Below are 14,867 nucleotides of genomic sequence, written 5' to 3'. Positions count from 1 at the left end.
TCCATCATTTCCTCATGCTCCAACTTGGCCTGTTCCGACCTTCCCTCATGCTCCAACTTGTGCTCCAACTTGGCCTGTTCCGACTCCTGCTCCAACTCGAGTTCTTTCATTTTGATTTGGAACTCGAACCTAGCTCGTTCCAGTTCTAAGGCGTCTATTCGTTGTGTTTCTTGTTGAGGGCCAGACCTGAAGCAACTTCTGAGTGAGGAGGGTGGTGGATAGTGGTTGAAGTTTCTTGGACATGGGCGTTAATCTGTCAACAGCGGATTCTTTTAAAACTTCATGTTGAACCAGCACTTCAATCACATGATTTTTAACATTTCCTTAGTCAGTTGCTGTGAAAATGGGATATTATAATAGTTGGCTATTTCTTTCCATTCTTTCTTCAGGATATTAACACGTAATTTAGCTACGGAAGGATTTTCAATAAAATCCTGGAGATCAAAACCTGAGGTGGCCATTGTTAAGAAAAATAGGATAAATTAACTAATGGTCCAAAGATAAGATAAGTGGATAACCCTAGAAAATATCACGGCAGTGGATAACCAGAAAGTCCCGAAAACTAACCAAGTTATACCTAGGAAATTACACTTATGATTATTGTTCTTCTGAGAAGATCCTTAGATAAGGATAAGAGACTTGAAAGAGGTAGGGCGTATTACGGCATTAATATAAAGATCCGGATTAACAACCTGATATACTTGAAAGAGGAAGGGCGTATTACGGAAGATCCGCTGATATACTTAGGGCGTATTACGGCATTAATATAAAGATCCGGATTAACAACCCTGATAAATGGTATGATTGACCCTGAATGAGATAATGAGAAGAACAATAATTGAGGCTTTATAATTATGGGGTCCTAGAGCGGGGCGTCCCAAGATATCACTTCACCGTAAACTAGTGACTATGGAACAGCCTACTCTGGAGTGAGGGTACGGCATTAAACAGATCCGGATTCTTCCCTACACTCGATAAGACTTACTACACAACTGCCACGTGTAATAACAGGTAAGCCTTATGACACTTGGAACCTAATATCCTACGTCTGTCACTCTTACTGTACGATAATACCAATATATGCAAACACATATGAAGGAAACTTTAAACCACCGTAAAGCAATTGTGAACAGAAGTGACTGGGAGGAATAATTAACACTGAGTAAGGGAGGAAGGAATATGGTACTTAAGGTCGTGTCCTGTCACGGTCGCCATTTGTTACGAGTTGGGGATTTAGAATATAGTTATACGTCTACCCAGATCCCAACAGGTAACAACAATAAAAACAAAGACAATCGGACTATAAAAGGGTAGACAAAGGATGCGAGTTTTCGTTGTATATAATAGAGTACCATAAATCCCTTAACAAAATATTCAGCTTATAAATTACCCTTAACCAAACTTAACCTAAACATTAACAGTATATACATATTAATAAACATAAAACAATCTCGAAGCAAGGACGGGGAAATTAATACAAGAGATACTAGTACTTAAGTGAGGAGCTGAGATGGCTGACGAGTAAGGCTGAGTATTGTAGAAGACGGTAGGTAGTCACTGCACGTACGTAGGTTTAGAGGATAGATGATCCTGTGGTCACTTCCCAGAGCCAAGTGCTCTCCTCGAATTGGAGGTGACGCAACAACCAGGATAGGGAGAAGGGAAACCTCGAGTGGTAACTAAGACGAGTCATACTCGTGTCTCGTCCCTAGATGGCGTTGCTCGTGGTGCTGGGTAGGTAGATCAGGACAATAGATGGCGTGCTTCGTAGTGCTGGGTGGAGGGGTTCGTAACACTATATACGACACAGATAGCACTACAGATAAAATTAAGAGACGCATGTAAGGAAGCAAACAATAAAAAATGGAATGATATTATAATGGCGGCTGACATGACTAAAGACACAAAAACATTTTGGACTTCCATAAACAAGATGAGGGGCACAACAAGCAAAAAACACCATACATTAAAGACCAAAATGGAACAAAATTGCACGAGGAAAATGAACAAGAGTCAGCATTCAAAAAGGAATGGGTAAAAGTTTTTAAAATATCAGATGAGGAAAATGAAGATTTTGATAGTGAACACGAAGAAAGGATAGAAGAAGAAATGGGAAGACAAATATAGAATCACCCCAAGGCAATATATAGACTATAACTTATTACCTAATAATCAAATAATAACCATGGGAGAAATGATGCACTGTCTGAGGAAATTTAAGGAAAAAGCCCCTGGGCTCACAGGTATTACACGAAATATGATCATGAATCTACCTGAAAACATTTTAAATACACTATTAAACATTTATAACGCATGCTTAATAACTGGTTACTTTCCAGACAAACTAAAATATGCTAAAATGATATTTATTCCTAAGGAGGGTAAGGACAATAAGGAAATATTAAACTACAGGCCAATATCTTTATTAGAAATTACCGGGAAACTATTGGAAAAATATTAAATTCAAGACTTATAGCCTTTTTAACACAACATGGGAAAACTAACAACAGACAACATGGATTTATGCCCAATAGAAATACCCTAACTGCAATAGCTATAATAACGGAAATAATTGCAATAGAAAAAAGCAAGGGTAACCAGATCAATATAATTTTAAGGGATGTTTCTAAGGCTTTTGATAAAGTTGGGCATTTAGGCTTGAAATATAAAATATTAAAACTGGGACTTAACGAATACATGCTAAGAATATTGTGTAACTATTTAGATGATAGGAGAGCACAAATTCAAATTGGAAACTTTTAGGAACTATGTTTAATCTTGAGAGTGGAGTACCTCAAGGAGGATGCCTTTCTCCAACACTATATACAATTTATACTTCAGACACACCTCAACCTACCCCTTTAGTGAATATGTAATGTTTGCTGATGATATTACTCAAATAGTATCATACCCAGGAAAATCAACTCAATTTATGGCACTCTACACGGTAAGAGCGATAAAAAACATAAATGATTTTGAGAAAAATGGAAAATCAGGACAAATAAGAACAAATTCAAGATAATACCAATAGCCAAGATTAAAACAAGTCCAGTAATAGTCGACCAGGAACTATACCCACGACACTGAAGGTAGGATGCTTGGATTAAAACTAACAAAAAGAGGATATATAACATACTTAAAAGATAAAGAACGACAGGCAAGAATAAGATTATCAAAAATAAAACGCTTTAAGAACCTTAGCATTAATAACAAAAGAAAGATTTATATTGCCCTTGTCAAATCAATTATGGACTACCCACCCATCCCATTGAACACCCTTAGTAAAACGTGCATTAAAAGGTTACAAACAGTACAAAATATAGCCCTCAGATTTATATATAACATAAAATATACAGACCACATCAATAATGAACAGCTACACAAGAGAGCAAACCTCTTAGCAATCAATGTAGATATACACAACAAAGCTAAATATTTGGAAAAAAGTGACTGAACTTAACACAGAAACATATCAAAACTGGAAAAATAATATAGACAGGAAGAAGTAATTGAACCACCTCCTGCCTCAATATACACATTTCTACATAAAACATTACTAGAGGAATAAAGATGAGAGTGACCAACCAGCTCCACTAAGAACCTGGCATACAGTGTACCTTTAGACTAACACAACTAACACTTAACTAACACCAAAAAAAAATGTGACTACCCTCCCAGTTACACAAGGACCTGGGCGGGCTCACTAACTCCAACAATAACAAAAATAATAATAATAAGCAGCATTATATAAATAAACCAATATTAATACAAAGGTCTGACGACCCAAGGGAGCAGAACAAAGACAAAACACCAATAAGAAAGATGAAGCGATCTGGTTGAGCCCAGATTCTTTCTACTCCTACTGTATTTCAGTTTCACCACCTTTTTCTTCAATTCCTAATAATCTTCTTTCACCTCTTAACTAATGACTTCGTATCGTATCGTACTATCTAGCCTAAACTGTTTAGCCTGACGTAGAGTTTTTTAATAAATCTGGTGATATGGAACCACACACAACCCCCCTTAACCTGGGATAATGCAATCAAATGGATAATTGCTAACTATTCTCAGAGATAATGCAATCAAATGGTTAGTTGCTAACCGGGGGCTGCGCCCCCGGACCCCCTGTGTTAGATACTGTATTTGGTCATGATGAATTGTTTATTAGACTATAAGAAATCCTCTTCCTTCTTGTATTGGCAAGGGGAGTTTGCTTTAACTTAGGTATGCTAGCCTAAGTAAAAATAGATGCCCCTTCCTTATTGGTGTTGTCGATGGCACAGCACAGCACAGCACCGTGCCTATGACGAAATCAACTTCATTAAACTCAACTCATACTTCAAATGCACCAAGAGAACTTGCACACCCGAATGGGAGACCGTCAAAGTCAATCGGGGGTCGATTTAATAGCATACTACAGAAACTTGCACACCCGAATGGGAGACCGTCAAAGTCAATCGGGGGTCGATTTGATAGCATACTACAGAAACTTGCACACCCGAATGGGAGACCGTCAAAGTCAATCGGGGTCGATTTTGATAGCATACTACAGAAACTTGCACACCCTCGAATGGGGAGAATCGGCCAAAGTCAATCGGGGTCGATTTAATAGCATACTACAGAAAGTTCCACACCCGCATGGGAGACCGTCAGAGTCAATCGGGGGTCGATTTAATAGCATACTACAGAAAATTGCACACCCGAATGGGAGACCGTCAACGTCAATCGGGGGTCGTTTTAATAGCATACTACAGAAACTTGCACACCCGAATGGGAGACCGTCAAAGTCAATCGGGGATCGATTTGATAGCATACCACAGAAACTTGCACACCCGAATGGGAGACCGTCAAAGTCAATCGGGGATCGATTTAATAGCATACTACAGAAACTTGCACACCCGAATGGGACACCGTCAAAGTCAATCGGGGGTCGATTTGATAGCATACTACAGAAACTTGCACACCCGAATGGGAGACCGTCAAAGTCAATCGGGGATCGATTTGATAGCATACCACAGAAACTTGCACACCCGAATGGGAGACCGTCAAAGTCAATCGGGGGTCGATTTAATAGCATACTACAGAAACTTGCACACCCGAATGGGAGACCGTCAAAGTCAATCGGGGGTCGATTTGATAGCATACTACAGAAACTTGCACACCCGAATGGGAGACAGTGAAAGTCAATCGGGGGTCGATTTAATAGCATACTACAGAAACTTGCACACCCGAATGGGAGACAGTCAAAGTCAATCGGGGGTCGATTTAATAGCATACTACAGACACTTGCACACCCGAATGGGAGACGGTCAAAAGTCAACGGGGTCGATTTAATAGCATACTACAGAAACTTGCACACCAATGGGAGACGCCAAAAGTCAAATCGGGGTCGATTTTGATAGCATACTACAGAAACTTGCACACCGGTCGGGGAGATAAAGTGAAAGTCAATCAGGTCGATTGAATAGCATACTACAGAAACTTGCACACCCGAATGGGAGACTGTCAAAGTCAACGGGGTCGATTTAATAGCATACTACAGAAACTTGCACAATCTCAATGGGAGACCGCCAAAGTCAATCGGGGGTCGATTTGATAGATTACTTCAGAGAACTTGCACACCCGAATGGGAGACAGTCAAAGTAAATCGGGGGTCGATTGAATAGCATACTACAGAAATTTGCACACCCGAATGGGAGACAGTCAAAGTTAATCGGGGGTCGATTTAATAGCATACTACAGAAACTTGCACACCCGAATGGGAGACAGTCAAAGTCAATCGGGGGTCGATTTAATAGCATACTACAGAAACTTGCACACCCGAATGGGAGACAGTCAAAGTCAATCGGGTCGATTTAATAGCATACTACAGAAACTTGCACACCCGAATGGGAGACAGTCAAAGTCAATCGAGGGTCGATTTAATAGCATACTACAGAAACTTGCACACCCAAATGGGAGACAGTCAAAGTCAATCGGGGGTCGATTTGATAGCATACTACAGAAACTTGCACACCCGAATGGGAGGCAGTCAAAGTCAATCGTCGATTTGATAGCATACTACAGAAACTTGCACACCCGAATGGGAGCCAGTCAAAGTCAATCGGGGGTCGATTTAATAGCATACTACAGAAACTTGCACACCCGAATGGGAGACCGTCAGAGTCAATCGAGGGTCGATTTAATAGCATACTATACAAAATGATCCGAGAATGTGCACACACCGAGTGGGAGACGGTGATGAAAGCGTCCGCCCTTGTACACTGAATGGCACTATTTCACTATAGTAAGGGGTAGGGGCACCTCGGTCATATTATACAACATACCAGAGAAGTTCCACACCCGCATGGGAGACCGTCAAAGTGAATCGGGGGTCGATTTGATAGCATACTACAGAGAACTTGCACACCCGAATGGGAGACCGTCAAAGTCAATCGGGGGTCGATTTGATAGCATACTACAGAGAACTTGCACACCCGAATGGGAGACAGTCAAAGTCAATCGGGGGTCGATTTAATAGCATACTACAGAAACTTGCACACCCGAATGGGAGACCGCCAAAGTCAATCGGGGGTCGATTTGATAGCATACTACAGAAACTTGCACACCGGTCGGGAGATCACAAAGTCAATCGGGTCGATTTGATAGCATACTACAGAAACTTGCACACCCGGAATGGGAGACAGTGAAGTCAATCGGGGGTCGATTTAATAGCATACTACAGAAACTTGCACACCGGTCGGGAGACAAAGTGAAAATAATCGGGGGTCGATTTAATAGCATACTACAGAAACTTGCACACCCGAATGGAAGACCGTCAAAGTCAATCGGGTGTCGATTTGATAGCATACTACAGAAACTTGCACACCCGAATGGCAGACCGTCAAAGTCAATCGGGGGTCGAATTGAGAGCATACTACAGAAACTTGCACACCCGAATGGGAGACAGTCAAAGTCAATCGGGGGTCGATTTAATAGCATACTACAGAAACTTGCACACCCGAATGGGAGACCGTCAAAGTCAATCGGGGGTCGAGCATACTTTACAAAATGATCCGAGAATCTGCACACACACACCGAGTGGGAGACGGTGATGAAAACGTCCGCCCTTATATGTTCGATTGCACTATTTCACTATATTAAGGGGAGAGGGTGCCTTCGCACACATATTTGGTGTGAAATATCTTCCGCCCCCCAGCGGAGCGCTTCGGCGCCTCTGCGAAGCAAAGCGCGGCATTCAAAAACAACAACCAAAATTGCTGTCGCTTTCCCTTCCCTGCCCTGCAATGGCTGGAGCAGCAGTGGCAGAAGAAGAGAGAGAGAAAATAGTCTCATGGGGTCAGAGGAAATGGCAGTGAGCCGCGATCTATGAATTTCTTCACTGGGCCAGGTCTGTCTCCCCAATTGAACATTATTACTCTCGGCGCACACGTCGCCACCACGTTTCGCCACAGCAGCAGCATCATGATGTTGCGCCTATTGTAAGTCCGGAACCGGGTTATCGGGCTGTTCGCGAACAGTCGGGTTTTAACCTTGCCTAACAAAATGATCAAACAACTTCCACCTCGGTGGTGCGGCACGGTGACTGTCCTATCGTCCGCTCTTATGCTGGATTGCACTATTTCACTATATTAAGGGGAGAGGGTGTTCTCACACACCTATTCGGTGTGGAATACCTTCCGCCCCAGCGAGCGCCGCGCCTCTTACGGCAAAGCCGGCATTCAAAACAACAACCAAAGTTGCTGTCGCTTTCCCTTCCCGCTCCTGCAATGGCTGAGCAGCAGCAGCAGAAGAAGAGAGAGAAAATAGTCTCATGGGGTCAGAGGAATGGCAGTGGAGTGCGATCTATGAATTTCACTAGCCAGGTCTGTTCCCCAATTGAACATTATTACCTTCGGCATCATACCGTCGCCAAATTACGGTTTCGCGACAGCAGCAGCATCATGATGTTAAGGCTCATTGTAAGTCCGGAACCGGGTTATTCGGCTGTTCGCGAACAGTCGGGTTTCCACCCCGCCTAACAAACGCATCAAACAACTTCCACTCGAGGCGGCACGGTGACTGTCCTATCGTCCGCTCTGTATGCTGGATTGCACTATTTCACCATATTAAGGGGAGAGGGTGCCTTCACACACCTATTCGGTGGAATATCTTCCGCCCCCAGCGGAGCGCTTCGGCGCCTCTGCGAAGCAAAGCGCGGCATTCAAAAACAACAACCAAAGTTGCCGTCGCTTTCCCTTCCCTGCCCTGCAATGGCTGGAGCAGCAGCAGCAGCAGAAGAAGAAGAAGAGAGAGAGAGAGAAAATAGTCTCATGGGGTCAGAGGAATGGCAGTGGAGCGCGATCTATGAATTTCACTAGCCAGGTCTGTCTCCCAATTGAACATTATTACTCTCTCGGCGCGCACGTCGCCACCACGGTTTCCGCGACAGCAGCAGCATCATGATGTTGCGTCTATTGTAAGTCCGGAACCGGGTTATTCGGCTGTTCGCGAACAGTCAGGTTTTAACCTTGCCTAACAAACGATCAAACAACTTCCACTCTCGAGGTGCGGTACGGTGACTGTCCTATCGTCCGCTCTTGTATGCTGGATTGCACTATTTCACTATATTAAGGGGAGAGGGTGCCTTCACACACATATTCGATGTGAAATATCTTCCGCCCCCCAGCGGAGCGCTTCGGCGCCTCTGCGAAGCAAAACGCGGCATTCAAAAACAACAAACCAAAATTGCTCGCTGATTTCTCCCGCCTCTGCAAATGGCTGGAGCAGAAGGAGAGCGCAGAGAGAGAATAGTTCCCATTGGTCAGAGGAATGGCAGTGGAGCGGGCTATCGGCGAGTAGGCTCGCGACCCATCACCTACACTCAGCCAGTAGTCGCTCTCCCTATTGAACATTATTACTCTCGTCGCCACTGCGGTTTCGCTGACAGCAGCAGCAGCATCATCATGATGTTGCATCCACCAATTAGTCCGGAACCGGGTTATTCGGCTGTCTGCGAACAGTCCGGTTTTAACCTTACCCAACATCCACTCTCGAGGTGCGGTACGGGGAATGTCCTATCGTCCGACCTTGTATGCTGGATTGCACTATTTCACTATATTAAGGGGAGAGGGTGCCTTCACACACATATTCGGTGTGAAATATCTTCCGCCCCCCAGCGGAGCGCTTCGGCGCCTCTGCGAAGCAAAGCGCGGCATTCAAAAACAACAACCAAAATTGCCGTCGCTTCCCTGCCCTGCAATGGCTGGAGCAGAAGGAGAGAGAGAGAGAGAGATTTTTAGTCTCATTGGATCAGAGGAATGGCAGTGGAGCGGGCTTATGGCGAGTAGGCTCGCGCTATCAATTACACTTGCCAGGTCTCTCTTCCGTTTGGACATTATTTACTCTCTCTCTCTCGGCGCACGTCGCCACCCTACTAGTTTCCGTCACAGCATATGCTGCGGCCTTTCAGTCCGGAACGGGCCCTTCGCCTTGCTGTCTGCCCAACTTAGCGGACTTGCGTTGGCTGATCACCCCGTCTCGCGTCTGTGCCGGCCTTCAATGCAGCCGACCGTCTTGACCGAGATTCATTGCACTATTCCACGCGCAAACGGCTACCCTAAATGTGCATAGACAACGCTCATGGTTCAACACGACCAGGGCGCAGTCTGGGAGCCGTATACTAAAAAGAGAGTTTAGCAGCCAAAACTCGTCAAAGCACGTTAGGTTACCCCATCACCTAACAACGATGATGGCGGTTCCCACCCGTGAAATACACAACCTAACCAATATTGGGCGACGATGGGCTCATGACCACCCCACAAACAGTAAGAGAAAGAGAGAGAGGAGGAGATGGGCCAATGTCTTATGCCTCGCTGGGGCAAAGAGAAGAGAAGAGGAGCGGATAAGGGAGGAGATTGGCCAACGTGGTCCTCGCCCAATGTCGGCTGCCTCGCTGGAGCTGGGTAAAGAAGAGGAGAGGAGCGGATAAGGGAGGAGATTGGCACACACGGTGGCGCTGCCGGCCGAGGATAGCGAGAGAAGGTGCAGTTTGATCTGATCATCTGGTTTGCTATTTCTCTAAGGCCAACGTGCGGTCCCTCGCCCAATGTCGGCCGCCTCGCCGGGGCAAAGAGAAGAGGAGCGGATAAGGGAGGAGATTGGCACACACGGTGGCGCTGCCGGCGCCGAGGATAGCGAGAGAAGGTGCAGTTTGATCTGATCATCTGGTTTGCTATTTCTCTAAGGCCAACGTGCGGTCCCTCGCCCAATGTCTTCTGCCTCGCTGGGGCAAAGAGAAGAGGAGCGGATAAGGGAGGAGATTCGCTAACGTGCGGTCCCTCGCCCAATGTCGGCTGCCTCGCTGGAGCTGGGGCAAAGAGGAGCGGATAAGGGAGGAGATTGGCACACACGGTGGCGCTGCCGGCGCCGAGGATAGCAAGAGAAGGTGCAGTTAGATCTGATCATCTGGTTTGCTATTTCTCTAAGGCCAACGTGCGGTCCCTCGCCCAATGTCTTCTGCCTCTCTCTCAATCTCTCTCACTATTTTGGCCGCCGTGATAGGCGCCGCCAACAGCAGCAGCTACCTGGTTGATCCTGCCAGTAGTCATATGCTTGTCTCAAAGATTAAGCCATGCATGTATAAGTACAAGCCGATTTAAGGCGAAACCGCGAATGGCTCATTAAATCAGCTATGTTTCATTGGATCTGTAAACCCACTTACTTGGATAACTGTGGCAATTCTAGAGCTAATACATGCAATTGGTCTCTGACCGCAAGGGAAGAGCGCTTTTATTAGTTCAAAACTGGTCGGGCCCCGGTCCGTAACCCACCTGTGGTGAATCTGAATAACTTCGGGCTGAGCGCACGGTCTCCGCACCGGCGCCGCTTCTTTCAAGTGTCTGCCTTATCAGCTTTCGATTGTAGGTTATGCGCCTACAATGGCTATAACGGGTAACGGGGAATCAGGGTTCGATTCCGGAGAGGGAGCCTGAGAAACGGCTACCACATCTAAGGAAGGCAGCAGGCACGCCAAATTACCCACGGCACGGGAGGTAGTGACGAAAATAACGATGTGAGTCTCATCCGAGGCCTCGCAATCGGAATGAGTACACTTTAAATCCTTTAACGAGTATCCATTGGAGGGCAAGTCTGGTGCCAGCAGCCGCGGTAATTCCAGCTCCAATAGCGTATATTAAAGTTGTTGCGGTTAAAAAGCTCGTAGTTGGATCTCAGTTCCGGACTGACGGTGCACCCGGTGTTTACTGTCACGCCCGAACAGCCGCCCGCCGCTCGCAGGATGCTCTTTGTCGAGTGTCCCGAGTGGCCGGAGAGTTTACTTTGAAAAAATTAGAGTGCTCAGAGCAGGCTATTTGAATGGCCCGAATGGTGATGCATGGAATAATGGAATAGGACCTCGGTTCTATTTTGTTGGTTTTCGGAACCAGAGGTAATGACTAATCGGAACAGGCGGGGCATTCGTTGACGCTAGAGGTGAAATTCTTGGACCGTCGCAAGACGAACTACTGCAAGCATTTGCCAAGGATGTTTTCATTAATCAAGAACGAAAGTTAGAGGTTCGAAGGCGATCAGATACCCCTAGTTCTAACCATAAACGATGCCAACTAGCGATCCGCCGTTATTCCCATGACCGGGCAGCTTCGAAACCAAAGTCTTTGGGTTCCGGGAAGTATGGTTGCAAAGCTGAAACTTAAAGGAATTGACGGAAGGGCACCACCAGGAGTGGAGCCTGCGGCTTAATTTGACTCAACACGGAAACCTCACCAGGCCCAGACACCGGAAGGATTGACAGATTGAGAGCTCTTTCTCGATTCGGTGGGTGGTGGTGCATGGCCGTTCTTAGTTGGTGGAGCGATTTGTCTGGTTAATTCCGATAACGAACGAGACTCTGGCCTACTAAGTAGTCGACGGATCTCCAGAAAATGGTGTCCAGTTCGCAACTTCTTCTTAGAGGATAAGCGGCAATTCTAGCCGCACGAGATTGAGCAATAACAGGTCTGTGATGCCCTTAGATGTTCTGGGCACGCTACACTGAAGGGATCAACGAGTTTTCCCCTCCGAGAGGAGCGGGTAACCCGTTCAAAGCCTTTCTTGATAGGGATTGGGGCTTGCAATTGTTTCCTATGAACGAGGAATTCCCAGTAAGTGCAAGTCATCAGCTTGCGCTGACTACGTCCCTGCCCTTTGTACACACCACCCGTCGCTACTACCGATTGAATGATTTAGTGAGGCCTTCGGACTGGCGCTCTTGGATTGTCGGCCCCGTTGCCCGCGAGGGTTTTCTGGGGTCGTCGCCTCGAGGTGATGGAAAGATGTACAAACTTGATCATTTAGAGGAAGTAAAAGTCATAACAAGGTTTCCGTAGGTGAACCTGCGGAAGGATCATTAACAGAGAGAAAGAGAACGGGGCGCTCTTAAAACTACTACTACTACTCTCCTGATTTGGGCGGTCTCGGGCTCTGCTCTGGCAACTCCAGCAGCGAAAGAGGACAATCCCGGCCCCCGCACCAAAAATAGGTACCACCACGCTGTAGGTGGACCGCACTCGGGCGAGAGCGCGAAGACCGGAGGAGGAGGACGGACGGGGCTTTGGACGGCTGCCCGTCCGTTCCTTACTACCGGCGAATAAGCCTCTTGACCCAAAAAGAGTGAAATTCAAGTGTCAAAAAACAACAACAAGCCGTCCGGCCAAACCCAAACCACAAACTTGGGCTATGTCTGTCAAACCCTTTCATTGAGACTCGACCTGTGATGGTTAGTCGCAAAAAGACAAAATGGCAAATACACAACTCTTAACGGGGGATCACTCGGCTCGTGGGTCGATGAAGACCGCAGCAAACTGCGTGTCGGTATGTGAATCGCAAGAATACCAGATACATCGACAGTTGAACGATATTGGGCGGCGGCGCAGCCATGAGCTTGTCGCCGCCACTCTTCTGGTTTTAGGGTCGAAATATACATCCATCGGGTTGCTGCGCAGTTCGTGCCTGCTGACTGTCTCCACACGAAAGGGTAACCCGGAACCGAAGCCCGCTTCTGGGGTTTAATCGCCGCTTCGCGCCGCAGGCGTGCCCTTAAAACAAGCAAGCCTATCACTAGCAAGTCCATGGACTTGGCGCACCCAATATTCAACGACAAACAAAGTTTACAGTTGTCGCCCCAAATAACTGAGGCGGCGCCTTTTGCCTGCTGTCCACAGAGAGCCACCTAATGTACCGCCGCCGCCAGCGCTGATGCTGCACATGTTCTAAAGAGGCACCTATCCCACCTAAGAGGAAACGAAACCGGTCGGATATATCTTTTTAAGTAAGCCCCGGAATTTCGTCTATCACCTCGAAAAGAGTAAGCCAGTATGCATTGCAGTGGAACCTAAATTGATGAGTGCGCCTGGGCCCGCAGTCACCAGTGTAGTGGGTGCAGGCAGAGAGATGAGAATGCTTGGTGAGCCGCTCTTCCTCACGCCGCCTTCCTCCACCCTCTCCCACGTCAGACGCGCGCTTTGAGAAAGTTCGCCACCAGTCCACGCGTCTATCTCATGACTGGGAGGGAGGCAGGGGGAGTTCTCTCAAACGCTGCTAAAGACGGTATGCTCTTCATACCCGGCGCCGCCGGGATACACTAGTTCTGCAGCCGGAAAGGCCGCTCACGCCAATTAATACTGCGACTCTCGCTCTCTTTCTCCGGATAAACAAGTGCCACTGCTGTGGCATGCGGGAACGGGGAAAGAGGTCAAAGTTTAAGCGGCAAAGGTGCGGCCGAGTAAGGGCGGAACACGAGCGTATATGCATTAAAACTGTGTGTGTATATGACTCTGCGCGAGATGTTCTGCTGGAACACTTTTCCTATTGGCTATTTACCACTCAATGAGAAGGAACGGAGTCAGGGGTGGGAGTGCCGGCGCCATGGCCGCTGGTACCCCCGCGACAAGCCCCTCAAACCTTCCTGCCTGGTAATGTCGGTGGTGAAGAAAGTCGGTGGCAGAGCGTCTTCCGCTTCGTGGTTGGGGAACTTGTTCCCCCTAAGGATGATGAGACCACGATCGACCTCGTAGTAGGAGAGAGCTACCCGCCAAATTTAAGCATACACGCCGGAGGAAAGAAACCAACAGGGATTCCCTCTTTAGTAAGGCTTACTGAACCGAAAGTCTAGGCGATAACCTCGGCGTCTCGGCACGAGGTGTTGCGTTTCAGAGGGTCCAGTACCGCCGTCCCATACCGCCTAAGTCGCTTGAAAGCCGCCACTGCCCATGGAGGGTGACAGGCCCGTGATGGCGCTCGCGAGGGTACAGATGGGCGGTCGAAAGGGCCTCTGTAGAGTCGGGTTGCTTGAAAGTGCCCAAAGCAGGGTAAACTCCATCTAAGGCCAAATATGGTCACAGACCCATAGCGAACAAGTACCGTGGAGGGAAAGTTGAAAAGAACTTTGAAGAGAGAGTTCAAGAATACGTGAAACCGTTAAGAGCCAAACGGGTGGAAACTCGAAGGTCGAACTGAGGGGATTCAGCTCGTCGGCTGTCGGCTGGGTGGGGTGTTGTAATTGAGCGACCCAAAAATGTTTGGGCGCGCCCCCACTCACGCTGGCGTCGGCGGGCGTATTTCGCCTCGTAGTAGGTCACCGCGACCCGTTGCCGGGGACGTCGAAGGCCCGGTCGGACTGGTACCTCGCCGCCGACTCTCTCTCAGCTCGCCTGGGGAGACTCGCGCGACGGGGAAATCCACCGTAACCGAAAGCGTTCTGGCGCACGGTCGTCGAAGAGCTTGCCGCCGCTTCTGGCGGCGGTTTTGCTCTCGCGGTGTGCAAAAGGTCGGTGATCCACCTGACCCGCCTTGAAACACGACCAAGCGAGTCTAACATGTGTGCAAGTCAC

The 14,867-nt window shown here is 47.4% G+C and overlaps 1 non-coding gene and 1 pseudogene across 1 annotated transcript in view; both read left to right on the top strand.

The window, feature by feature from the left end:
• Nucleotides 1–12,787: 12,787 nt before the first annotated feature.
• LOC121875847 lies at nt 12,788–12,951 on the top strand (annotated as a pseudogene).
• A 1,089-nt stretch (nt 12,952–14,040) lies between these two features.
• Nucleotides 14,041–14,867, top strand: part of LOC121875843 — a 4,296-nt gene continuing 3,469 nt past the window's right edge. Inside the window, exon 1 of the ribosomal RNA XR_006090680.1 lies at nt 14,041–14,867. This exon is cut by the window's right edge and continues 3,469 nt beyond it. This is a non-coding gene — a ribosomal RNA (large subunit ribosomal RNA).

This window comes from Homarus americanus, unplaced genomic scaffold (assembly GCF_018991925.1).
Source record: "Homarus americanus isolate GMGI-L3 unplaced genomic scaffold, GMGI_Hamer_2.0 scaffold51646, whole genome shotgun sequence".
NCBI lineage: Eukaryota > Metazoa > Arthropoda > Malacostraca > Decapoda > Nephropidae > Homarus > Homarus americanus.
Note: the sequence above shows the minus strand (reverse complement) of the source record. Positions and strands in the feature narration are given on the sequence as shown.